This window comes from Ranitomeya variabilis, chromosome 4 (assembly GCF_051348905.1).
Source record: "Ranitomeya variabilis isolate aRanVar5 chromosome 4, aRanVar5.hap1, whole genome shotgun sequence".
Classification (NCBI taxonomy): domain Eukaryota; kingdom Metazoa; phylum Chordata; class Amphibia; order Anura; family Dendrobatidae; genus Ranitomeya; species Ranitomeya variabilis.
The window spans coordinates 722,657,091-722,684,361 of NC_135235.1; the positions used below are offsets into that span (position 1 = coordinate 722,657,091).

Here is a 27,271-nt window from a genome sequence, read left to right on the forward strand (position 1 = left end):
GGGATAACCTCTCTCCCTGAATCTACGATGCAAATCACCAGCTTGGTGTTTGAATGTATCCACCTCAGAGCAGTTTCTACGAATACGCAGAAACTGCCCTTTGGGTATGCCCCGTTTGAGAGGGGTGGGGTGATGGCTATGCCACTGCAACAAGCTGTTCGTTGCAGTCGGTTTGCGATAAGTGCTTGTACTAATACCTCCATTGCTATTTTTTGAGATTGTGAGGTCTAAGAAGGCGATGGTATGTTCCTGGTATTCGGATGTAAACCTCATTCCAATATCATTAATATTTATCTCCCTCACAAATCTCTCAAACTCCGCCCCTGGGCCAGACCAGAGAACAAAAATGTCATCAATGTATCTGGCCCAGAGGCCGATATGGGGCTGCCACCACTTCTCCTCCCCCGGAAAGATAAAGGTTTCCTCCCACCAGCCCAGGAACAGATTAGCGTAGGTGGGGGCACAGGGGCTCCCCATAGCTGTGCCCCTGAGCTGGTGGAAGTACTTCCCATTAAAGATAAAAAAATTCCGGGTAAGGGTAAAAAGGAGGAGCCGCTTGACAAAATCATTGTGTTCCACACATTCAATTGCTCGTGTCTTCAAAAAGTGGTCAACCGCCTTCATCCCAATGTCATGAGGGATGCTGCTGTACAGCGCCTCTACGTCAATGGAGGCTAGTATAACATGGGGTTCTACAGCAACATCCTCCAACATACCCAGCAAGTGCAATGTGTCCCTCACATATGAGGGAAGAGATAGAACAAAGGGCCTCAGGATCTTGTCTATATAAATGCCAATATTCTGGGATATAGAGTTGATCCCTGCCACAATCGGGCGGCCTTTTAGCGGGTCCAAGCCCTTGTGCACCTTGGGTAAGGCGTAAAAAGTTGGCACGGTAGGAGAGGTAGGTATGAGGAAGGAATACTCATTTTTTGAAATGAGTCTTCTTTCTATAGCTCTGTCCAATACAACCCTGAGCTCCTCAGAATAGCTTTTTGTGGGGTCCCCCAATAGGACCTCATAAGTTTGATGGTCATTCAAAAGCAAGCCACACATCTGAAGATACCTAGGGTGGTCTAGGATAACAAGATTCCCGCCTTTATCAGACGATTTGAAGATCAGGTTGGTATTTTTTTCCAACCTCTTCAAGGCCAAAGACTCATTCATTGGCAGATTGTGATCACTATTTTGATGGTTCATAGAGATCTTACATAGGTCTGCCTCAACCAGCTTAACAAAAATGTCAACACTAGTGATATCTCCAATTGGTGGCATTTTTTTACTCCTATTTCTCAGGGATGTAAAGGGTCCTTCCCCCCTCCCTCTCTCATTCTCGTGCAAGAGACCCAACAAGGCATTGTATCCTTCAAGATCTTCCTCGCTGAGACCCAATTCCCTACACTTCTCCAAATCATTTTTCTGGAAAAAGAGTTTCCATTTAAGGTTACGACCAAAAAGATTAATGTCTTTAACCCAATTGAAGCAGTTATATACATTTGTGGGGACAAAGTTTAAACCCCTCTGCAACACCGCATACTCTTCCCGTGAAAATGCATATGGGGTAAGATTAATAATCTGTCCCTGTGCTATTGGGGCCTCTTCCTCAGATCGTACTTTGCTAGTGGTCTGTTGTCTAAAAAAGACGATGCTGCAAAGGACGATGATGAAGGCGCCTGGGGTACAGATCCAAAAGCACCTGGGGGTCCCCTTGTTCCCCTTCCCCTTCCCCCTCTGCCCTTCTGTCTGTATTGGTTCTTGGTTGACCGCCATTTGTGAAATGAGGCAGAACCCTGTTCGGACCTTTCTGTGTCCGAAGTCTCTATATCAGAGGAAGAGACGTCCACAGTTTTTTGGGGCTGATAGTCATAGGCCTTATTGTCCCTAAATTCGTTCAGATCCCTGATAAACTGTAAATGTTTTCTTTCTTTAAGCCTATTCTGAAATTTTTCTATGGACGTCTGTAGAAAATTCTCTCTTCTAGTATATTCAGGGTCTGATTTCTGTTTTTGGGCCTGTTCAATCAAAGAATTAAGTTTTTTACTTGATTCCTCAAAGAGTCTATTTTCCTCTCCAAGCAAAAGCTGCATGAACCGAATAGAGGAGTCAATAGACTCTTTTGTCCAGGCTGCCAACAACGCTGGACTGGCGGTCCGAGGGGAAGGTCTGATCGAGATACGTAGTCCTTTAGGTACGATCTTGTTCTTAATATAATTTTCCAACCCCTTAATCTCCCACCACGATTTTATATTGTCCTTATAACACAGATAGATGTCCTTAAAAAGATTCTGAAGGGAGGGATTATCTGTATTTTGAAGGGGAGCATCACTGATAGAGAAGACTATATTTGCATCCTGTGCCCACACACCAGTATCAATGGGACCCGAAAGAAACCCTGCCATGCCAAAGAAATTTGCAACAAACACATGAGAACAGGATTGTTGAAAGGAAATTCAAAACTAGTGTAACATATTATCCCTTTAAAAAGATTTTTAAATTTTTATTAATGTTATATTAAAAATACCACTTCCCAGTGAGAACGAGAAAAAGAAAATGATAATATACAGATCTACTAGGTGCACCTGCCCTCAACCAATGACACTACGCTCCCCTACTATCCCTACCTAACAGTGGAGGTTGGCACCCTGATAGATAATTTGGCGCCCCCACTCCGCGACGGCTGATACCTACTGGCCCTATTAAGGACCTGGCCGGCTAAAGGAGGGAAAACATGGAGCAATTGGCAGAAATGAAGAAAGCGTAGGAGAGCTAAATTAAGGTGCACACCAGTATTATAGACTTTCCTTAACAAAGCCCAGAATTTGGGACAATGACACTACCATGGACATATACTTAAAACATGTAAGACATTACACTCATGAATAAATACTATTTTTATCTTTAAATAAATATGTCAGTTCTATTGCACAGCCTAAACACATAAAGAGCTATGTGCATAGAAGGTAGAAAATAAGCAGGAAAGACATAAATGCCAAATGACCTGGTTCGGTCCAAATTTAAGCCTGTGCATAACAGCACTCCCCTGTCAGCATTGGGTTAAATCAGATCATGTCTCAATACTGTGGTACACGTGAGACCATTTTCCATTACCCATACAACAGAAATAGCCAGGGGTAAGTATCTATGTTTACACACAGTGCAGTGGACTAATAAATGATTTCAGAGGCAGCCAGTAACAAGGGGTATTGTCCCCCACACGAAAACACTTAGCTGTCCATGATTCGCCCCGACGCGTTTCCCCGTCATACGGTTCCTCAGGGGGCAGAGAGCGGATGTGATGAACCGGAGGTCAGTGATACAGGTGCCCTAGTGTCAGGACAGACCTGGTTAGATCACAAGGGAGGGGATTTATATATCAAAATGTAGCACCTGCTAAACAATTAGCGGGATGGTTAAGAGTCCCTCCTCCCTCGCTTTTTCCGGATACCACCGGACGTAGCAATGCACTCACATAATCCATTAGTGTGTGCCAATGAAAAGATACATGGTCATGCGTCAATATCACTCAGAGGCTCCCCTCCCCCCGAAGAGACACATTAATTATTAATAAAATAGATAACATACCATAGCAGGCACAAATCCCCCCAGGCCGTTTCACACCGCATGGTGTATTGGACGCCGCCATGATAGGTCTTCAGCGCCAAACTGCGCATGCGCCAGAACCCTGTACACAGCCAGGAGGCGGCGCATGTAAGCTAAAGTGCAAGAGGCCAAAGTGCTTTAGTGCGCATTCTACCTGCTGGGCGCCGCCATCTTTGGTGTGATAAAAACGTCACACTGCATGTGGTCCAGGCTATGACAGCGCAGGCGCCCTAACAGGCTGTCTGCTGGCAAAATGATCAGCGCTACTGCACTACAGCAAGATAGTGAATAATGATAAGCACAAAGTCACTACCCAGCGGGGCAAATTTCAACAGTCCATGATAATAGGTGAAAACAATGTAAAGATAGTAGAAAGTAAAATAAATGTAAACTTTTTCTTCTTAATACAAATACATATATCCCACAAACGGTACTGAGAGTGTGCGTACAGTAATGATCACAGGGAGAAAACTAAATTGATACAGAGTCACAATTGACCCCTACGAATAGGCTGTAGAATTTGGCATGGCGGTCCCACAATCAGGTAAACCATTACACATAAAAAAATGGGACAGAAACAAACACAGTCTAATAATACATATGGAACGGAGAGGTATGCTAAAGTTACAGGAAACACGTATATGTAAGGGATTCGTTCAATCCTTTTGGCGACATAGATTGCATGCGAAAAATCCATTCCGTTTCTCGTTTTAGGAGGGCTTGATCAAAATTACCTCCTCGTATCCTTGGTCTTAACAAGTCGATCATGCAGAAAGTGATGCCCGCCAGGGTACCCCCATGTACCTGATTAAAGTGTCGGGCAACCGGGGTATCTCTATTATGTCTTATGTCCCCGAGATGTTCCCCAAATCTTATTCTCAACTCCCTTTTGGTTTTACCAATATAGTCAAGGGGACAGGGGCAGGTAATCATATAGACTACTCCTGTCGATTTGCAGTTGCCAAAATCCCTAATGTCAAAGCATCTACCATTCGCCGCACTTGTGAATTGCTTAGTCTGTCTGACATATTTGCACTTCGAACAGTTGCCACATCTGAAAAAGCCAAGCGGTCTCCTCCCAAGCCAGGTACCTGGTCCCTGTGGTTTTTGATACAGGCTGTGTACCAGACGATCCCCAATTGATCTCCCCCTTCTGTAAGTGATACTAGGTACAGGGGTGATAAACTCCTTGAGGTTCGGATCTGCTTGTAACACACCCCAGTGCCTCCTGATGATCTGAAAAATCCGGTCAGACTGATTGTCAAAAGTTCCTATAAGTCTGACCAAATCCGGTGCATCCCTAGATCTTTCCTGATTCATCAGAAGAGATGGTCTGTCACTTCCAAGTGCTTCCCTGTATGATTTAATGAGGACTTCAGAGGGATAACCTCTCTCCCTGAATCTACGATGCAAATCACCAGCTTGGTGTTTGAATGTATCCACCTCAGAGCAGTTTCTACGAATACGCAGAAACTGCCCTTTGGGTATGCCCCGTTTGAGAGGGGTGGGGTGATGGCTATGCCACTGCAACAAGCTGTTCGTTGCAGTCGGTTTGCGATAAGTGCTTGTACTAATACCTCCATTGCTATTTTTTGAGATTGTGAGGTCTAAGAAGGCGATGGTATGTTCCTGGTATTCGGATGTAAACCTCATTCCAATATCATTAATATTTATCTCCCTCACAAATCTCTCAAACTCCGCCCCTGGGCCAGACCAGAGAACAAAAATGTCATCAATGTATCTGGCCCAGAGGCCGATATGGGGCTGCCACCACTTCTCCTCCCCCGGAAAGATAAAGGTTTCCTCCCACCAGCCCAGGAACAGATTAGCGTAGGTGGGGGCACAGGGGCTCCCCATAGCTGTGCCCCTGAGCTGGTGGAAGTACTTCCCATTAAAGATAAAAAAATTCCGGGTAAGGGTAAAAAGGAGGAGCCGCTTGACAAAATCATTGTGTTCCACACATTCAATTGCTCGTGTCTTCAAAAAGTGGTCAACCGCCTTCATCCCAATGTCATGAGGGATGCTGCTGTACAGCGCCTCTACGTCAATGGAGGCTAGTATAACATGGGGTTCTACAGCAACATCCTCCAACATACCCAGCAAGTGCAATGTGTCCCTCACATATGAGGGAAGAGATAGAACAAAGGGCCTCAGGATCTTGTCTATATAAATGCCAATATTCTGGGATATAGAGTTGATCCCTGCCACAATCGGGCGGCCTTTTAGCGGGTCCAAGCCCTTGTGCACCTTGGGTAAGGCGTAAAAAGTTGGCACGGTAGGAGAGGTAGGTATGAGGAAGGAATACTCATTTTTTGAAATGAGTCTTCTTTCTATAGCTCTGTCCAATACAACCCTGAGCTCCTCAGAATAGCTTTTTGTGGGGTCCCCCAATAGGACCTCATAAGTTTGATGGTCATTCAAAAGCAAGCCACACATCTGAAGATACCTAGGGTGGTCTAGGATAACAAGATTCCCGCCTTTATCAGACGATTTGAAGATCAGGTTGGTATTTTTTTCCAACCTCTTCAAGGCCAAAGACTCATTCATTGGCAGATTGTGATCACTATTTTGATGGTTCATAGAGATCTTACATAGGTCTGCCTCAACCAGCTTAACAAAAATGTCAACACTAGTGATATCTCCAATTGGTGGCATTTTTTTACTCCTATTTCTCAGGGATGTAAAGGGTCCTTCCCCCCTCCCTCTCTCATTCTCGTGCAAGAGACCCAACAAGGCATTGTATCCTTCAAGATCTTCCTCGCTGAGACCCAATTCCCTACACTTCTCCAAATCATTTTTCTGGAAAAAGAGTTTCCATTTAAGGTTACGACCAAAAAGATTAATGTCTTTAACCCAATTGAAGCAGTTATATACATTTGTGGGGACAAAGTTTAAACCCCTCTGCAACACCGCATACTCTTCCCGTGAAAATGCATATGGGGTAAGATTAATAATCTGTCCCTGTGCTATTGGGGCCTCTTCCTCAGATCGTACTTTGCTAGTGGTCTGTTGTCTAAAAAAGACGATGCTGCAAAGGACGATGATGAAGGCGCCTGGGGTACAGATCCAAAAGCACCTGGGGGTCCCCTTGTTCCCCTTCCCCTTCCCCCTCTGCCCTTCTGTCTGTATTGGTTCTTGGTTGACCGCCATTTGTGAAATGAGGCAGAACCCTGTTCGGACCTTTCTGTGTCCGAAGTCTCTATATCAGAGGAAGAGACGTCCACAGTTTTTTGGGGCTGATAGTCATAGGCCTTATTGTCCCTAAATTCGTTCAGATCCCTGATAAACTGTAAATGTTTTCTTTCTTTAAGCCTATTCTGAAATTTTTCTATGGACGTCTGTAGAAAATTCTCTCTTCTAGTATATTCAGGGTCTGATTTCTGTTGCACGGTTGCGCCGTGTTGTGGCGGACCGTCGGCTGCAAAAAACGTTACCTGTAACGTTTTTTGCTGTCGACGGACCACCATTTCCGACCGCGCATGCGCTGCCGGAACTCCGCCCCCACCTCCCCGCACCTCACAATGGGGCGGCGGATGCGCTGGAAAAATGCATCCGCTGCCCCCGTTGTGCGGAGTATACAACGCTAGCGTCAGTATGTCGGCCCGACGCTCTGCGACGGGCCGAGTACAACGCTAGTGTGAAAGTAGCCTTAGTGTGTGAAGGAGTTCCAGCTATCCTGGTTGCCCCAGATTGGCCTCGTCGGTCATGGTACGCAGACCTAGTGCAGCTGCTCACAGGAGCTCCGTGGCGGCTTCCGGACTGCCAGGATCTACTTTCGCAGGGCCCGATCTACTACCAGAACTTAGGGGCCCTGTGTTTAACGGCCTGGCCATTGAATCTTGGATTCTAACACAGCCCGGGTTTTCCCCAAGAGGTAGCCGCTACCATGATTAGCGCCCGGAAATCCGTCTCTGCACTTAGTTATCATCACACCTGGAAAGTTTTCCTTTCATGGTGCAGAAGGCTTGGGCTCCCCCCATTTCTCCATTCCAAACATTCTTGCATTTCTCCAAACCGGCCTGGATTCAGGGCTTGCACTGAGTACACTTAGAAGACAGATATCAGCCTTGTCAGTACTTTTTCAGCGCAGGATCGCTATTAATCTACAGGTGAAGACTTTCCTACAGGGAGTAGCTCACAACGTTCCGCCTTACAGAGCCCCCCTGGATGCTTGGGACCTTAAGGTACCGTTACACTTAACGATTTACCAACGTTCACGACCAGCGATACGACCTGGCCGTGATCGTTGGTAAGTCGTTGTGTGGTCGCTGGAGAGCTGTCACACAGACAGCTCTCCAGCGACCAACGATGTCGAAGTCCCCGGGTAACCAGGGTAAACATCGGGTTACTAAGCGCAGGGCCGCGCTTAGTAACCCGATGTTTACCCTGGTTACCATTGTAAATGTAAAAAAAAAACCACTACATACTTACATTCCGGTGTCTGTCACGTCCCTCGCCATCAGCTTCCCGCACTGACTGTGAGCGCCGGCCGTAAAGCACAGCACAGGTGACGTCACCGCTGTGCTCTGCTTTTACTTTACGGCCGGCGCTCACAGTCAGTGCGGGAAGCTTACGGCGAGGGACGTGACATACACCGGAATGTAAGTATGCAGTGTTTTTTTTTACATTTACAATGGTAACCAGGGTAAACATCGGGTTACTAAGCGCGGCCCTGCGCTTAGTAACCCGATATTTACCCTGGTTACCAGTGAAGACATCGCTGGATCGGTGTCAGACACGCCGATGCAGCGATGACAGCGGGTGATCAGCGACCAAAAAAAGTCCTGATCATTCGCAGCGACCAACGATCTCCCAGCAGGGGCCTGATCGTTGGTCGCTGTCACGCATAACGATTTTGTTAACGATATCGTTGCTACGTCACAAAAAGCAACGATATCATTAATGAAATCGTTATGTGTGACGGTACCTTTAATCTGGTCTTAAGTGCCTTGCAGGAAGTTCCTTTCAAACCCCTTCAGGACGTCTCTTTAACTTACCTTTCCTGGAAAGTTGTATTCTTGGTGGCCGTTACTTCAATTAGACGGGTATCGGAGCTGGCTGCCCTATCCTGCCGGGCTCCTTTTCTACGGTTCAATCAAGATAAGGTGGTGCTCAGACCAGCACCCTCTTTTTTACCAAAGGTGGTTTCCTCGTTCCAAATTAACGAGGACATGGTCTTGACTTCTTTTTGTCCGGGGCCAACGCACCGTGTGGAAAAAGCTCTCCATACGTTAGACCTAGTGAGAGCGCTAAGAAGGTACGTTTCAAGGACAGCACCTTTTCAGCAGACGGATGCGCTGCTTGTCATCCCTGAGGGTCGTAGGAAGGGACTTGCGGCCTCGAGATCAACCTTGGCCAGGTGGATACGATCGGCTAGTCAGGAGGCCTACCACATCAAGGGCGTAGTCGTTCCGGCTGGAATCAAAGCACATTCCACTCGGTCAGTGGGGGCTTCTTGGGCGCTTCGGCACCAGGCTTCAGCAGAACAGATTTGCAAGGCTGTAACCTGGTCTAGTTTGAATCAGGGTGGATTGATTTAAATCACGCCGATTTAAATCATGATTTAAATCACGATTTAAATCAAAAGATTTTTTTCTATTTAAATCGGATCGATTTAAATCATGATTTTAATCATGATTTAAATCACTGATTTAAATCAAAAGGTTTTTTTTAATATAAATCACGATTAAAATGAGAAGTGAGAGCAGTGCGCATGTGCGCCCATAGTTACACGGACGAAACTAGGGGCAACGATCTAACGCCAGGGTGAGGGGGGGACCCCAAAGTAAGTAAAAATCTTTTTTGTTTTACTATATGGCAATAGGTAGGTGTTTAAAAGCAGCATGTCTTAATTGTATAAACTATTAATAGCCTCCACATTTTGTTCATACTGCCCCTTTAATTCCACACTTCTAGCTTGGTTTCACTTTTGGTTTAGTTTCTTTTTCCATTCAGTTGACATGCCCAAACTTGTTGGATAGTCAGCATCCTACAGAAACCTCTGGAAGAGCATGGCATTGTGAATGTTACACATATACAGCCTTTATTCTACTGAGTTAAACAACTCAGCTTTATCTCATGATGGAAGAACCTTTGGATGGTAAAATATTTTCCTCAAAAAGCAGTTTATTGAAAAAAATCCGATTTAAATCAAAAAAATCCGATTTAAATCAAAAAAATCCGATTTTTTTGATTTTTTTAAAAAAACATTGATTTTTATCCACCCTGGTTTGAATACCTTTTCCAAACACTACAATATCCACACTCAGACTTCGGCAGATGCAAGTGTGGGTAGAAGGATTCTTCAGGCAGCGGTAGCGCACTTATAGCCGGCAGATGCCTGGATGTTATACCGGTGAGTTAATTCCCCACCCAGGGACTGGCTTAGGACGTCCCACAGTCCTGTGCCCCCAATGATGCGAAGGAGAAATAGGGATTTTTGTGTTACTCACCGTAAAATCCTTTTCTCCGAGACGCTCATTGGGGGACACAGGGACCCCGTACTATGAGAGTAATACATGTTTCCTTGGTTTCCGTCTTTCATAGTTGGGTCGTTTGTATCTATCAGCGGAAAAGGAACAAAACCATTGTGATTCTTAGGCTATGAGCACACGTTGCAGATTAGGCTTTGGAATTTCTGGTGCGGATTCTGCATCTCTTGGCAGAAAACGCAGGCGTGGATTTGACGCAGTTTTTGTGTGGATTTGCTGCAGATTTACTGTGTTTTTTACCCCTGTGGATTTCTATAATGGAATGGGTACAAAAACGCTGCAGATCCGCAAAAAAGAAGTGACATGCTACTTCTTTTAATCCGCAGCGTTTCCACACTGAATTTTCTGCACCATTAGCACAGCGGGTTTTTTTTACGATTGATTTAAATTGCACTGTAAATCACTGCATTTCTGCACCGCAAAAAAACGCTGCAGATCCGCAGGATATCCGCGACGTGTGCACATACCCTTATAACACAAAACCCCCTAAATATAACATTTTATAGCAACCCCACAATCTGTGACTCTTCAGGGTAAATCGCTCTCTCACCATTGGATTAGAGCTGATACTATGGAGCTAAAGGGACTAAACAGACTTTCTGTCACCTCCATAAAGGGGCACTTTTCTGGGTTTGTCAGAACTGTCCGAGGATTATTAGAGGTGATAGCTTCCCCCAATTAGAAGGGACACCTGTGGCTATTGGGGTCTTTACCTGCTACAGTTCTGGTGTGGAGCCTCTACCAGCAGAGCCGCACAGGACCTGTGATGAGGTCACAGGGGGGAGGAGTCAGGGGTCACATGATCAGGGGCCTCAGTGTATGCAGGACTCTGCTGTGCTGGTTGTCATGGTGCTGGATGAGGGGAAGTTTCTGTGTGGGGTCAGGAGGGGTTTACAGTGTAGTGATGGGCAGTCCGGCTCTTTTTGGTGAACCGGCTCTTTTTTTAAATAAAAATAGATTTTACACTGTCATCGTTCCCGCTCTTTGCCTGTAAAGTCACAGCCTCATGATACATTTGCACTTGAATAAGTATCTAGTGAAGCAGTGCAGACTGTTTTTTAGCATTGCTGTTTCCTCAGATTGTTGGCTCTTGTGAACAGGGCCCGTGCTACTCGGTTGTAGTCCTAACCTGTATTACTGTGTAATATGTGCCGCTTTTTGTACACGTCCTTTCTGAATTAGTAAGTGCTGTATCAGATTGTAATTTGTAAAAATAAAGGCATGCTGCAAGCACTGTGCTAACACGCACACTGTATACACACTACACACACACTATATACACTGTACAAACACACGCACACACTGTATACACACATACACTATATACACATACACTGTACAAACACACGCACACACTGTATACACACACATACACTATATACACTGTACAAACACACGCACACACTGTACACACACATACACTATATACACATACACTGTACAAACACGCACACACTGTACACACACATACACTATATACACATACACTGTACAAACACACGCACACACACTGTTCACACACCAAAATATGTGAGCAAAGCATACGGAATAGTAAACTCAGTTTATTTCAACACAACCTGGAACAGAAGTGTATAAATGCTACTATACCATGGTATCAACTTCTGCTGCTGGTGGTGCACAGCACTACAAATCCCAGCAAGTCAAACAGAATATAGCAATGCAACCCTAGTTACATACCAACTGTATTAACAGTTAAGTTAGGGTTGGTTCACATTACGTTTTGGAGTCCGTTAGACGGACTACGTTACACCGCGGCATTAACGCGTCTAATTACCGCCTAACGCCGCCATTATCCCCTATGTCGGACGCATCGCTAGCGCACGCCCACAATGAGCGTGCGCTAGCCATGTGCCGTCATTGAGTGACGGACACGAGACGCAGGCTGCAGCGTTTCCGGGTCCGTCACCACTAGCGCAGATAGAGCTAGCAGATGCTCTACCTGTGCTAGCGATGTGCATATGCCGGCTTTTGCATTAACAGCAGCCCGTAGCGTATGTGTTGAACGGGCTGCTGTAACGCAGTGTGAACCCAGCCTTACAGTAAATATAATTGAGGTAGTATTACACATAGAACAAGTTTAAAGAGATTGTCCATGACTAACATTGATGACCTGGCCTTACTATAGGTGATCAATGTGTGATCCCTGGAAAGCTGATGTGCAGTATCGATCCGCAGTCACTACATAGAAGATGGAGCACCTTCATAACTCAGCAACTCTGGCCGACATTGAGAATAGCTGATCATCGGGGGTGCCAGGTGCCGCCCTCCCGTGATCACACATTGATCACCTAAAGCAGGTGTGGGGAACCCCAGGCCCCAAGGGCCGCCAACAGTGCCTTTTTCAGGATTTTCTTAGTATTGTACAGGTGATAATATAATCACCTGCACTGGTGATGATTCCAACCCCTGTGCAATGCTAAGGAAATCCTGAAAACATGCACTGATGATAAACATACAATTTGCTGAGCCATTCCTCCCACACATAGTCACATACCAAGGAGGAAGCCACTCAAGCCAGTGTAATAGTGTATCTTTCTTTGGGTCAAATGGTAACTCACATGCATTTATGTACAGTCCACAGACTCCACTCTACCTCTCTCCTGTCTGCTCCTCCCACATAAGTCACAGTCAGGCCGGCGTCAGACTCAGCGTATGAAAATACGGTCCGTATTTTACGGCCGTAATACGCAAAAATGTTCCAAAAATAGTGATCTGTATGTCATCCGTAGGCAGGGTGTGGCAGCGTATTTTGCGCATGGCATCCTCCGTATGTAATCCGTATGGCATCCGTACTGCGATATTTTCTCGCATGCTTGCAAAACCGACATCTAATGGATTTATGTGCTCAAATGTTCGTTAAAACATATATACAGTATGTATATACACCCACTGGCCACTTTATTAGGTACACCTGTCCAACTTCTTGTTAACACTTAATTTCTAATCAGCCAATCACATGGCGGCAACTCAGTGCATTTAGGCATGTAGACATGGTCAAGACAATCTCCTGCAGTTCAAACCGAGCATCAGTATGGGGAAGAAAGGTGATTTGAGTGCCTTTGAACGTGGCATGGTTGTTGGTGCCAGAAGGGCTGGTCTGAGTATTTCAGAAACTGCTGATCTACTGGGATTTTCACGCACAACCATCTCTAGGGTTTACAGAGAATGGTCCGAAAAAGAAAAAAAATCCAGTGAGCGGCAGTTCTGTGGGCGGAAATGCCTTGTTGATTCCAGAGGTCAGAGGAGAATGGGCAGACTGGTTCGAGCTGATAGAAAGGCAACAGTGACTCAAATCGCCACCCGTTACAACCAAGGTAGGCCTAAGAGCATCTCTGAACGCACAGTGCGTCGAACTTTGAGGCAGATGGGCTACAGCAGCAGAAGACCACACCGGGTACCACTCCTTTCAGCTAAGAACAGGAAACTGAGGCTACAATTTGCACAAGCTCATCGAAATTGGACAGTAGAAGATTGGAAAAACGTTGCTTGGTCTGATGAGTCTCGATTTCTGCTGCGACATTCGGATGGTAGGGTCAGAATTTGGCGTAAACAACATGAAATCTTTGGGATGTGGTGGAACGGGAGATTCGCATCAGGGATGTGCAGCCGACAAATCTGCGGCAACTGTGTGATGCCATCATGTCAATATGGACCAAAATCTCTGAGGAATGCTTCCAGCACCTTGTTGAATCTATGCCACGAAGAATTGAGGCAGTTCTGAAGGCAAAAGGGGGTCCAACCCGTTACTAGCATGGTGTACCTAATAAAGTGGCCAGTGAGTGTATATATATATATATGTCATTGAGACACACACACATATATATATACAGTATATATATATATATATATATATATATATGTACTGTATTTATATTTAATTCAGCGCGAGATATGTGAAAAGCCGGTAATTCAATTGCCGGCTTTTTCTTTCTCCTTCCCAAACCCAACAGGATATGAGACATGGTTTACATACAGTAAACCATCTCATATCCCTTATTTTTTTGCATATTCCACACTACTAATGTTATTAATGTGTATGTGCAAAATTTGGGCGCTGTAGCTGGTAAAATAAAGGGTTAAATGGCGGAAAAAATTGGCGTGGGCTCCCGCGCAATTTTCTCTGCCAGGGTGGTAAAGCCAGTGACTGAGGGCAGATATTAATAGCCTAGAGAGGGTCCATGGTTATTGGCCCCCTGGCTACAAACATCTGCCCCCAGCCACCCCAGAAAAGGCACATCTGGAAGATGGGCCTATTCTGGCACTTGGCCACTCTCTTCCCACTCCAGTGTAGCAGTGGGATATGGGGTAATGAAGGGTTAATGTCACCTTGCTATTGTAAGGTGACATTAAGCCAGATTAATAATGGAGAGGCGTCAATTATGATACCTATCCATTATTAATCCAATAGTACGAAATGGCTAATAAAACACACACACATTATTTACAAGTATTTTAATGAAATAAATACACAGGTTGTTGTAATATTTTATTATACTGGTAATCCACCTGAAGACCCTCGTTCTGTAACAAAGGAAAAATAAAAAAAAAACAATATCTCATACCTTCCGTCGCTCAGGTCAAGTCCCACGAAGTAAATCCATCTGAAGGGGTTAAATCATTTTACAGCCAGAAGCTCTGCTAAAGCAGTGCTCATGCCTGTAAAAACCTCGGGGAATGAATGGAAAGCAGGGTGACCTGTAGTTACCTTGAGTTGCGGTGATGCGCCCTCTGCTGGATGTCCTCATATGAATTCGAGCGTGGGAACTTTTCCCAAGCTCCAGTTCATGAAGACATCCAGCAGAGGGCGCATCACCGCAACTCAAGTTAACTACAGGTCACCCTGCTTTCCATTCATTCCCGGGGTTTTGACAGGCACCAGAGCTCCTGGCTGTAAAATGATTTAACCCCTTCAGATGGATTTACTTCGTAGTAGTGTGGAATTTGCAAAAAAAAAAGGGATATGAGATGGTTTACTGTATGTAAACTGTTGTGAACTCTATTTTTGGGCTCCCTCTTGTGGTCACAAGTGGTACTGTGTGAGTGCTGTCTTTGGGCTCCCTCTGGTGGCTCTTTGTGTCTTTCTGCAGGTTTGTGGCTGGCATCAGCTGTCTCGTTATCTGGTAGTTGGTTTCCTATTTAGCTCACCTGGACTTTCAGTTGTTGCCTGCTGTCAATGTATTCAGTGCTATTTGGAGCTCTCCTGCATTCCTTCGTTATCAGTCTCTTCAAGAGAAGCTAAGTTTTTGTTTATTCATTTTTTGATCACCAGTGTTCAATATGTTTCTTGGTTTGTGATTAGTCCTTTCCAGCTTGCTTATATGTGATTTCCTCGCTTGCTGGCAGCTCTAGGGGGCTGAGTTTCTCCCCCCACACCGTTAGTTGGTGTGGGGGTTCTTGTATTCTCAGCGTGGATATTTTGCATAGGGTTTTCTACTGACCGCACAGTTCCCTATCTGTCTTCTGCTATCTAGTATTAGCGGGCCTCATTTGCTGAATCTGTTTTCATTTCTACATTTGTATTTTCCCCTTACCTCACCGTTATTATTTGTTGGGGGCTTCCTATATCTTTGGGGTTATTTCTCTGAGGCAAGTGAGGTCTTATTTTCCCTCTAGGGGTGGCTAGTTTCTCAGGCTGCGTCGAGATGTCCAGGATTTTAGGCACGTTCACCGGCTACCTTTAGTGTGTTTAGTTAGGATCAGGTTTGCGGTCAGTCCAGTTACCACCTCCCTAGAGCTCGTTTCTATGTTCAGTAACTTAGCTAGTCCGTTTTGTGATCCTCAGCCACTAAGGATCATAACAGTAAACCATGTCTCATATCCTGTCGGGTTTGGGAAGGAGAAATGAAAAGCCGGCAATTGAATTACCGGCTTTTCTCTAACACCGGTGCGTATTTCTCGCAAGTCACACGCATGGTCCGTGTGTAATCCGTATTTTTCTTGCCCCAATAGACTTTCATTGGCGATTTTTTGCGCAATGCGGTGACAAACGCAGCATTCTGCGATTTTCTACGGCCGTACAAGACTGTATATTACAGATGCGTAATATACGGCAGATAGGAGATGGGCCATAGAGATTCATTGGGCCGTGTGCAATGCGTATTTTACGGACGTAGTTTATGCACTCATACATCCGTAAAACTCGCTAGTGTGACGCCAGCCTCACACTTTAATAGCTGAATCTGATAAGCTGCAGGCGCCAGACAAGAAAGAAAAAAAAAAGACTCGGCTCACTCACACTGCATAGCCGACTCCTTTTGTTTACAGCAGGGAGCCGGCTCTTTGTGTCGGCTCGTTCACGAATGACACATCACTAGTGCAGGAGGAGACACAGAGGGCTCACAGACATCACACATAAATCACACTGACATCACACGGACGGCTCACGTACATCACACGGACGGCTCACGTACATCACACGGACTGCTCACGTACATCACACGGATGGCTCACGTACATCACACGGACGGCTCACGTACATCACACAGACGGCTCACAGACATCACACGGACGGCTCACAGACATCACACGGACGGCTCATGTACATCACACGGACGGCTCACAGACATCACACGGATGGCTCACAGACATCACACGGACGGCTCATGTACATCACACGGACGGCTCACAGACATCACACGGACATTACACAGACATCACATGGACAGCTCACAGACATCACACAAATGGCTCACAGACATCACACGGACGGCTCACACACATCACACGGACGGCTCACGTACATCACACAGACATCATATGGACGGCACACAGACATCACACAGACGGCTCACAGACATCACACGGACGGCTCACAGACATCACTGTTGTGAATTCGGTTTGTGGGCTCCCCCGGTGGTCTGTTATGGTAGTGCCTCTTATGTGCCTTCCTCCATCTCTGATTACCTGTCGCCACCCTCTAGGGGAGTTTCCTATTTAAGGCTGCTTGGCTGTTAGTCATATGCCGGCCAACAATGTGCTAGTAGCATTCTGTTGCATTCACCTGCCTCAAGTTCCAGTTCAGCTAAGTTGAATTTTGTTTCTTGTTTTTGCTATTTTTGTCCAGCTATCTGCAATGTGACTCTTCAGTGCTGGAAGCTCTTGTGGACAGAAAATTACTACTCCAGTGGCATGAGTTGTCACTGGAGTTTAAAGTAATTTCTGGATGGTGTTTTTGAATAGTGATTTTTAGGTCGACCGTGAAGTAACACTTTCCTGTCCTTCTGCTATCTAGTAAGCGGACCTCACTGTGCTAAATCTGCTGTTCATCCTACGTATGTCATTTCCTCTGAACTCACCGTCAATATCTGTGGGGGCCTACTATCATCTTTTGGGGTTCCTCACTTGAGGTAAGGCAGGCCTGTATATTCCTCTTATAGGGGTAGTTAGATCTCCGGCTGGCGCGTGGTGTCTAGGGCATCGTAGGTACATCCCCCGGCTACTGTAAGTGTTGGGTCAGGTTCAGGTCACGGTCGACCTTAGTTTCCATCACCCGAGAGCTAGTCCGTTTTGTATTTTTATTCCCCTGGTCATTGGGGTAACCATAACAGTTTGGCCGGCCTGTAAAAAATCTATGTGTTAAAATATGCACTAAAGCAGGAAGGAGGAGAAAAGTTTTTTTTTTTTTTTTTTTTTTGTGTTTGAAAGTGCACCTTAGTTTGATCATTTGTATTCCTTGCTTAAACTGCAGTCTTCAGCCTTTTTTTTTTCTCCTCTCCTCTTAACCTCTGAATGCTTGGGTTACACCCATTTGAAACATGGATCCACAGAGTTTAGTTGCAGGTTTGAATAACCTTGCGACAAAAGTACAGAACCTACAAGATTTTGTTATACGTGCTCCAATGTCTGAACCTAAGATTCCTCTGCCTGAATACTTTACCGGAGACAGATCCCGGTTTTTGAGTTTCAGAGAAAATTGCAAATTGTTTTTGTCTCTGAGATCTCACTCTGCTGGTGATCATACTCAACAAGTTAAAATTGTTATCTCTCTATTGCGCGGCGACCCACAAAGTTGGGCATTTGCATTATCGCCAGGGGATCCTGCGTTGTTAAATGTAGATGCGTTTTTTCAGGCTTTGGGGTTGCTTTATGAAGAGCCTAATTTGGAGATTTTGGCTGAGAAAGCCTTGATAGCTCTTTCCCAAGGGCAAGATGAAGCTGAGATATACTGCCAGAAATTCCGTAAATGGTCGGTGCTTACTGGATGGAATGAGTGCGCTTTAGCAGCTAATTTCAGAGAAGGTCTCTCTGATGCCGTGAAGGATGTCATGGTGGGGTTCCCTGTGCCTGCAGGTCTGAATGATGCCATGAAATTGGCTATCCAGATTGATCGGCGTTTGCGGGAGCGCAAATCTGTGCACCATATGGCGGGGTCTTCTGAGGAAAAATCTGTGCACCATATGGCGGTATCTTCTGAGCAAAAACCTGTGCACCATATGGCGGTGTCTTCTGAGCAAAGACCTGTGCACCATTTGGCGGTGACCTCTGAAAAGGCATTAGAGCATATGCAATGCGATCGTGTTTTGTCTAGAGGCGAACGTCAAAATTACAGGCGCAAAAATGGATTGTGCTTCTACTGTGGAGATCCAGCTCATGTTATATCAGCATGTTCTAAACGTATAAATAAGGTTGATAAAAAGGTTGATAAATCTTTTTCTACAGGTACCTTGCAGTCAAAATTTCTTTTGTCCGTGACATTGATTTGTACCTTATCATCTGTTACTGTGAATGCTTATGTGGATTCTGGCGCCGCTCTGAGTCTCATGGATTGGTCCTTTGCCAAGCGTTGTGGGTTTGATTTGGAGCCATTGGAAGTTTCTATTCCCCTGAAGGGTATTGATTCTACACCTTTGGCTAGCAATAAACCACAATATTGGACACAAGTGACTATGCGTCTTACCCCAGACCATCAGGAGATTATTCGTTTCCTTGTATTATATAACCTACATGATGTCTTAGTGCTTGGATTACCATGGTTACAGATTCATAATCCCGTCTTGGACTGGAAATCTATGTCTGTGTTGAGCTGGGGATGTCGGGGTATTCATGGGGATGCACCTTTGGTTCCTATTTCTTCATCTACTCCCTCTGAGATCCCAGCATTTCTGTCAGATTTTTATGATGTCTTTCAAGAGCCTAAAGTTGATTCTCTCCCTCCCCACAGAGAGTGTGACTGCGCTATTGAATTGATCCCCGGTAGTAAGTTTCCTAAGGGTCGCTTGTTTAATTTGTCTGTGCCCGAACATACTGCTATGCGGGAGTATATCAGAGAATCCTTGGAAAAGGGTCATATTCGCCCCTCGTTGTCTCCACTAGGGGCAGGATTTTTCTTTGTAGGTAAAAAGGATGGTTCATTGAGACCTTGTATCGACTATCGACTTTTGAATAAGATTACAGTTAAATACCAGTACCCGTTACCTTTACTGACTGATCTGTTTGCTCGTATAAAGGGGGCTAAGTGGTTCACTAAGATCGATCTACGTGGTGCGTATAATTTGGTGCGGATTAAGCAGGGGGATGAGTGGAAGACCGCATTTAATACGCCTGAAGGCCATTTTGAGTATTTGGTAATGCCTTTCGGTCTCGCAAATGCCCCTTCCGTTTTTCAGTCCTTTATGCACGATATTTTCCGTGAATATCTGGATAAGTTTATGATTGTGTATTTGGATGATATTCTTGTTTTTTCGGAGGACTGGGAATCTCACGTTCAACAGGTCAGGAGAGTTTTTCAGGTTTTGCGAGCTAATTCTCTTTTTGTAAAGGGCTCAAAGTGTAGTTTTGGAGTTCAGAGAATTTCCTTTTTGGGATATATTTTTTCCCCTTCATCTATGGAGATGGACCCTGTCAAGGTCCAGGCCATTTGTGATTGGATGCAACCTACTTCTTTGAAGAGTCTGCAAAAGTTCTTGGGTTTTGCTAATTTCTATCGCCGATTTATAGCGGGTTTTTCTGCCATTGCTAAACCTTTGACTGATTTGACCAAAAAGGGTGCTGATGTTGCTAATTGGTCCTCTGCGGCTGTGGAGGCCTTTCAAGAGCTTAAGCGCCGCTTTTCTTCCGCTCCTGTGTTGCGCCAACCTGATGTGTTACTTCCGTTCCAGGTTGAGGTGGATGCTTCGGAGATCGGAGCAGGTGCAGTTTTGTCGCAGAAAGATCCTGACTGCTCAGTAATGAGACCATGTGCGTTTTTCTCCCGAAAGTTTTCGCCCGCTGAGCGAAATTATGATGTGGGAAATCGGGAACTTCTGGCCATGAAGTGGGCGTTTGAGGAGTGGCGTCATTGGCTTGAGGGTGCTAGACACCAGGTGGTGGTCCTCACTGACCACAAGAATCTAATTTATCTTGAGTCGGCCAGGCGTCTGAATCCTAGACAGGCGCGCTGGTCGTTGTTTTTCTCCCGATTTAACTTTGTGGTGTCATATCTGCCTGGGTCCAAGAATGTGAAGGCGGATGCCCTCTCTAGGAGTTTTGAGCCTGACTCGCCTGGTGATTCCGAACCTACCGGCATCTTGAAGGATGGGGTGATATTGTCAGCTGTCTCCCCAGACCTGCGGCGTTCTTTGCAGGAGTTTCAGGTGGATAGGCCTGATCGCTGTCCGCCTGGTAGACTGTTTGTCCCTGATGATTGGACCAGTAGAGTTATCTCGGAGGTTCATTCTTCCGCGTTGACAGGTCATCCTGGAATTTTTGGCACCAGGGATTTGGTGTCTAGGTCCTTCTGGTGGCCTTCTTTGTCTCGAGATGTGCGCATGTTTGTGCAGTCTTGTGATGTTTGTGCTCGGGCCAAGCCCTGCTGTTCTAGGGCCAGTGGGTTGTTGTTGCCCTTGCCTGTTCCTAAGAGGCCTTGGACGCACATCTCTATGGACTTTATTTCTGACCTTCCGGTTTCTCGTAGGATGTCTGTCATCTGGGTGATTTGTGACCGTTTTTCCAAGATGGTTCATTTGGTACCTTTACCCAAATTGCCCTCCTCCTCTGAGTTGGTTCCTCTATTTTTTCAGAATGTGGTGCGTTTGCATGGTATTCCTGAGAATATAGTGTCTGACAGGGGTACTCAGTTTGTGTCTAGATTTTGGCGGACGTTCTGTGCCAGGATGGGTATCGATTTGTCTTTTTCGTCTGCATTCCATCCTCAGACTAATGGCCAGACTGAGCGTACTAATCAGACCTTGGAGACTTACTTGAGGTGTTTTGTGTCCGCTGATCAGGATGATTGGCTTGACTTTTTGCCATTGGCAGAGTTTGCCCTTAACAATCGGGCCAGTTCTGCCACTTTGGTTTCTCCATTTTTTTGTAATTCAGGGTTTCACCCTCGGTTTTCGTCCGGTCAATTGGAGTCTTCGGATTGTCCTGGAGTGGATGCTGTGGTTGATAGGATGCATCGGATTTGGGGACAGGTTGTGGACAATCTGAAGTTGTCCCAGGAGAAGACTCAACAGTTCACTAATCGTCATCGGCGTATTGGTCCTCGTCTTTGTGTTGGGGACCTGGTGTGGCTGTCTTCTCGATTTGTTCCTATGAAGGTCTCGTCTCCTAAGTTTAAGCCTCGGTTTATCGGCCCTTATAGGATTCTGGAGGTTCTTAATCCTGTGTCCTTTCGTTTAGACCTCCCAGCATCTTTTAATATCCATAATGTTTTCCATCGGTCATTATTGCGGAGGTATGAGGTACCGGTTGTTCCTTCTGCTGATCCACCTGCTCCTGTGTTGGTTGAGGGTGAATTGGAGTATGTGGTGGAAAAGATCTTGGACTCCCGTGTTTCCAGACGGAAACTTCAGTATCTGGTTAAGTGGAAAGGTTATGGCCAGGAGGATAATTCTTGGGTGACAGCATCCGATGTTCATGCTCCTGATTTGGTTCGTGCATTTCATAGTGCTCATCCAGATCGCCCTGGTGGTTCTGGTGAGGGTTCGGTGCCCCCTCCTTAAGGGGGGGGTACTGTTGTGAATTCGGTTTGTGGGCTCCCCCGGTGGTCTGTTATGGTAGTGCCTCTTATGTGCCTTCCTCCATCTCTGATTACCTGTCGCCACCCTCTAGGGGAGTTTCCTATTTAAGGCTGCTTGGCTGTTAGTCATATGCCGGCCAACAATGTGCTAGTAGCATTCTGTTGCATTCACCTGCCTCAAGTTCCAGTTCAGCTAAGTTGAATTTTGTTTCTTGTTTTTGCTATTTTTGTCCAGCTATCTGCAATGTGACTCTTCAGTGCTGGAAGCTCTTGTGGACAGAAAATTACTACTCCAGTGGCATGAGTTGTCACTGGAGTTTAAAGTAATTTCTGGATGGTGTTTTTGAATAGTGATTTTTAGGTCGACCGTGAAGTAACACTTTCCTGTCCTTCTGCTATCTAGTAAGCGGACCTCACTGTGCTAAATCTGCTGTTCATCCTACGTATGTCATTTCCTCTGAACTCACCGTCAATATCTGTGGGGGCCTACTATCATCTTTTGGGGTTCCTCACTTGAGGTAAGGCAGGCCTGTATATTCCTCTTATAGGGGTAGTTAGATCTCCGGCTGGCGCGTGGTGTCTAGGGCATCGTAGGTACATCCCCCGGCTACTGTAAGTGTTGGGTCAGGTTCAGGTCACGGTCGACCTTAGTTTCCATCACCCGAGAGCTAGTCCGTTTTGTATTTTTATTCCCCTGGTCATTGGGGTAACCATAACACATCACACGGACATCTCACGGACATCACATGGACGGCTCACGGACATCACACGGACGGCTCACATACATCACACGGACAGCTCACGTACATCACACAGACATCACACGGACAGCTCACGTACATCACACGGACGGCTCACAGACATCACACGGATGGCTCACGTACATCACATGGACGGCTCACAGACATCACACGGACGGCTCACGTACATCACACGGACGGCTCACGTTGTTATGATCCGGTGGTAGGATCTCAAACTGACCTCACACATATAACCTGAATGTATAGGACAAGTTCTGGGGATGTGGAAGCTAGACTGACCGCAATCCTGATCTTATCCACACACACTAAAGGCAGCTGTGGGGCGTTACCTGAAAACCTAGACGCCTCGTCACAGCCTGAGAAACTGACTACCCCTAGAGAGAAAGCAAAGACCTCACTTGCCTCAGAGAAATATCCCCAAAGTTTTAGATAGCCCCCCACAAATAATAACGGTGAGTTAAGGGGAAAACACAAACGTAGAGATGAAACAGGTTTAGCAAATGAGGCCCGCTGATACTAGATAGGCAGAAAATAGATAGGTGTCTGTGCGGTCAGTACAAAACTATCAAAAATAAACCACGCAGAGAATACAAGAACCCCCACACCGACTCACGATGTGAGGGGCGCACTCTGAAACCCCAGAACTAACCAGCAAGCGAAAAATCACATAAAAGCAAGCTGGACTGAACTCATCATATACTGAGAAACGTTTTCAAGGAAATAATGAGAAAATGATCAAGCAAACTTAGCTTCTCCTAGCAGGAGACAGGTCACAAGGGATATTCAGGAGAGCACAGAATCAGGACTGAATACACCGACAGCAGGCAACAAGTAAAGGTCCAGCTGAATTAAATAAGCCCCGCATAGCAGGAAGTGAAACAGCTGAACCCAGCCAAGACCAGCCATATCGCTAAAGGCCACCAGAGGGAGCCCAAGAACAAACGCACACAGTACCACTAATGACCATAGGAGGGAGCCCGAGAATGGAATTCACAACATCACGTACATCACACGGACGGCTCACGTACATCACACAGACGACTCACAGACATCACACGGACGGCTCACAGACATCACACGGACGGCTCACGGACATCACACGGACATCATACGGATGGCTCACAGACATCACACGGATGGCTCATGTACATCACACGGATGGCTCACAGACATCACACGGACATCTCACAGACATCACACGGACAGCTCACAGACATCACACAAATGGCTCACAGACATCACACGGACGGCTCACACACATCACACAGACGGCTCACGTACATCACACAGACATCACACGGACGGCTCACAGACATCACACAGACGGCTCACAGACATCACACGGACGGCTCACAGACATCACACGGACATCTCATGGACATCACATGGACGGCTCACGGACAGTTCACGGACATCACACGGACGGCTCACATACATCACACAGACGGCTCACAGACATCACACAAATGGCTCACAGACATCACACGGACGGCTCACACACATCACATGGACGGCTCACGTACATCACACAGACATCACACGGACGGCTCACAGACATCACACAGACGGCTCACAGACATCACACGGACGGCTCACGTACATCACACGGACGGCTCACGTACATCACACGGACGGCTCACGTACATCACACGGACGGCTCACAGACATCACAAGGACGGCTCACAGACATCACACGGACGGCTCACGTACATCACACGGACGGCTCACAGACATCACTTGGACTTCACACAGACATCACACTGACGGCTCACATACATCACATGGACGGCTCACATACGGCACACGTACATCACACGGACGGCTCACATACATCACATGGACTACACACAGACATCACACGGACGGCTCACAGCACAGAGACATCACACGGACAGCTCGCGTACATTTCACAAACATCACATGGACGGCACACGGACGGCTCACATACATAACTTGGACTTCTCACGGACGGATCACAGACATCACATGGACAGCAGAGACCTCGGAGCCACAAGACCCCTGCAGCCCAGTGCTGAGACTGGCGGAGACCCCCGAAGCCACAAGACCCCTGCAGCCCAATGCTGAGACTGGCGGAGACCCCCGAAGCCACAAGACCCTTGCAGCCCAAAGCTGAGATGCCTGGAGCATCAGTGCTGGAGCCGCGGGGATTTATCATTTCATGCTAATTCTTTTTACATTCTCAATAAACCCCTGTAGTGTCTGTTCACCATTTTTGCTGTGGATTGACCTACAGTGTTGGCAGGAAATATTCGGCGTTTTCGCAGCCTTTTCACTTGCAGTTTTGTCTTCCGTTCATTTGAATAGGGAAAGAAACTCTGAAAGACGACAGCAACAGATTTATTAAAAAAAGTGTCTTCTGGCCGCTGTCCATGTCTGGCAGAATGCATCGGGAGCAGTAAAGTGTGGACAGGCCCTAATATAAGACATTGGCATCAGACATACCTTATTTTTCAGATTATAAGACCCACTTTTTTCCCAAAAATTTTTTTTGGGAAATGGGGGTGCGTCTTATAATGCAGATATACCTTACCAGCTGCGGTGGAGCAGGGTCTCTGCAGGCTTGGATGAAGGTGTGATCGCATGTGCCGTTCGCCGCTGCGGGTGTTCGGTGCTGCGGGGGCTCTGCCGACATTTTGTGAAGGGCCAGAGCCCCCGCAGTTGCATGGTCTCCTTTGGGGTGGACCTGGGAATATGGCTGCCAGGGGCGGCGCCTGAGCAGATGGAGATCTTGGCACCAAGATCTTGGGACATGAGATTTCAGCGCTGAGATCTCATCTCCCGAGATCTTGGTGCCGAGATCTCCATCTGCGCATGCGCCGCCCCTGGCAGTTATTTTCCCAGGAGTCCACCACATAGGAAACCATGCAACTGGGGTGGCACGGGGGCTCAGTGGTTAGGATGGTTTCACATTTGTGGTTGTGTCCGCAGCGTATTGTCCACAACCACAAACGCACGAAAATCCGCATGCAAACGCAGCGGTTTTTATCCGCATCAGCTTCTGCATTCAGTCAAAAAAATGCCACGTTAGAACGCGTTTGCGCTTTTTGTGAGTTGTTGTGAAGGAAATATATATCATGTAGATCTCACTTGCATGTATACTCCTTTATAATCATATATACTCATATAAACGCAAATATCTACTATATAATTGTCTAAGGGTCACTTCCGTCTTTCTGTCTGTCCTTCTGTCTGTCACGGATATTCATTCGCTGATTGGTCTCGCCAGCTGCCTGTCATGGCTGCCACGACCAATCAGCGACAACCACAGTCTAATTAGTCCCTCCTTACTCCCCTGCAGTCAGTGCCCGGCGCCCGCTCCATACTCCCTGTAGTCACCGCTCACACAGGGTTAATGCCAGCGGTAATGGACCGCTTTATGCCGCTGGTAACTCACTCCGTTACCGCCGCTATTAACCCTGTGTGACCAATTTTTTACTATTGACGCTGCCTATGCAGCGTCATTAGTAAAAGGATCTAAAGGTTAAAAATAATTAAAAAAATAAAAAATCATTATTTACTCACCTTCCGTCGCCTTTCCCGCTCCTCGCGACCCTTCAGTAACCGCTCTGTGCAAGCGGCAGGTTCCGGTGGCAAGGATCGTATGGGAGAAGGACCTGCCATGACATCACGGTCATGTGACCGTGATGTTATCACAGGCCCTGCGCGAGAAGGACCTGCCATGACATCACGGTCATGTGACCGTGACGTTATCACAGGCAATGCGCGAGAAGGACCTGCCATGATGTCACGGTCATGTGACCGCGACGTCATCACACCCTGGGACCGGAAGCTGCTCCCTGTACCACGCACAGGCGACATAAGTACAAGTGTGGTGAGTATGTTAGAACTACAAGGGGCCCTCGGATCGGAAGGTGAGTATGTTTATTTTTTATTTTTTAACCTGTGACATACATGGCTGGGCAATATACTACGTAGCTGAGCAATATACTACGTGGCTGGGCAATATACTACGTGGCCCTGTGCTGTATACTACGTCGCTGTGCAATATAATAATAATAATTTTTATTTATATAAGCGCCAACATATTTCGCAGCACTTTACAATTAAGCGGGGACATGTACAGACAATAAATTCAGTACAAGTTAAGACAATTTAAACAGTGACATTAGGAGTGAGGTCCCTGCTCGCAAGCTTACAATCTACAAGGAAATGGGGGAACACAATAGGTGAAAAGTGCTTGTTATTTCAGCTCTGGCAATTATAATAAATAGGGATTTTCATATAAAGCTGCATGATCCGGTAATCAGCCCATGTGTTTAAGTGCAAAAGTGCAATATACTACGTCGCTGGGCAATATACTACGTGGCTGGGCTATATACTACGTGGCTGGGCAATATACTACGTGACTGGGCAATATACTATGTGGCTGGGCAATATACTACGTGGGCTGTGCAATATACTACGTGGACATGCAT

The 27,271-nt window shown here is 46.3% G+C and overlaps 2 protein-coding genes across 5 annotated transcripts in view; one reads left to right on the forward strand and one right to left on the reverse strand.

Annotated features, from left to right (window-relative positions):
* Positions 1-10,908, reverse strand: part of LOC143766659 (uncharacterized) — a 51,435-nt gene extending 40,527 nt beyond the window's left edge. Inside the window, exon 1 of one of the 4 annotated variants that reach the window (XM_077254487.1) lies at positions 10,805-10,908. The gene's annotated coding sequence lies outside the window, so the exon portion shown is untranslated. The remainder of the gene's footprint in view (positions 1-10,804) is intronic. The other 3 variants (XM_077254490.1, XM_077254488.1, XM_077254489.1) reach the window with 3 other exon arrangements.
* The window catches only part of LOC143766657 (uncharacterized), a 1,190,188-nt gene that overhangs the window by 518,361 nt on the left and 644,556 nt on the right, over positions 1-27,271 (forward strand). The window lies entirely within an intron of this gene.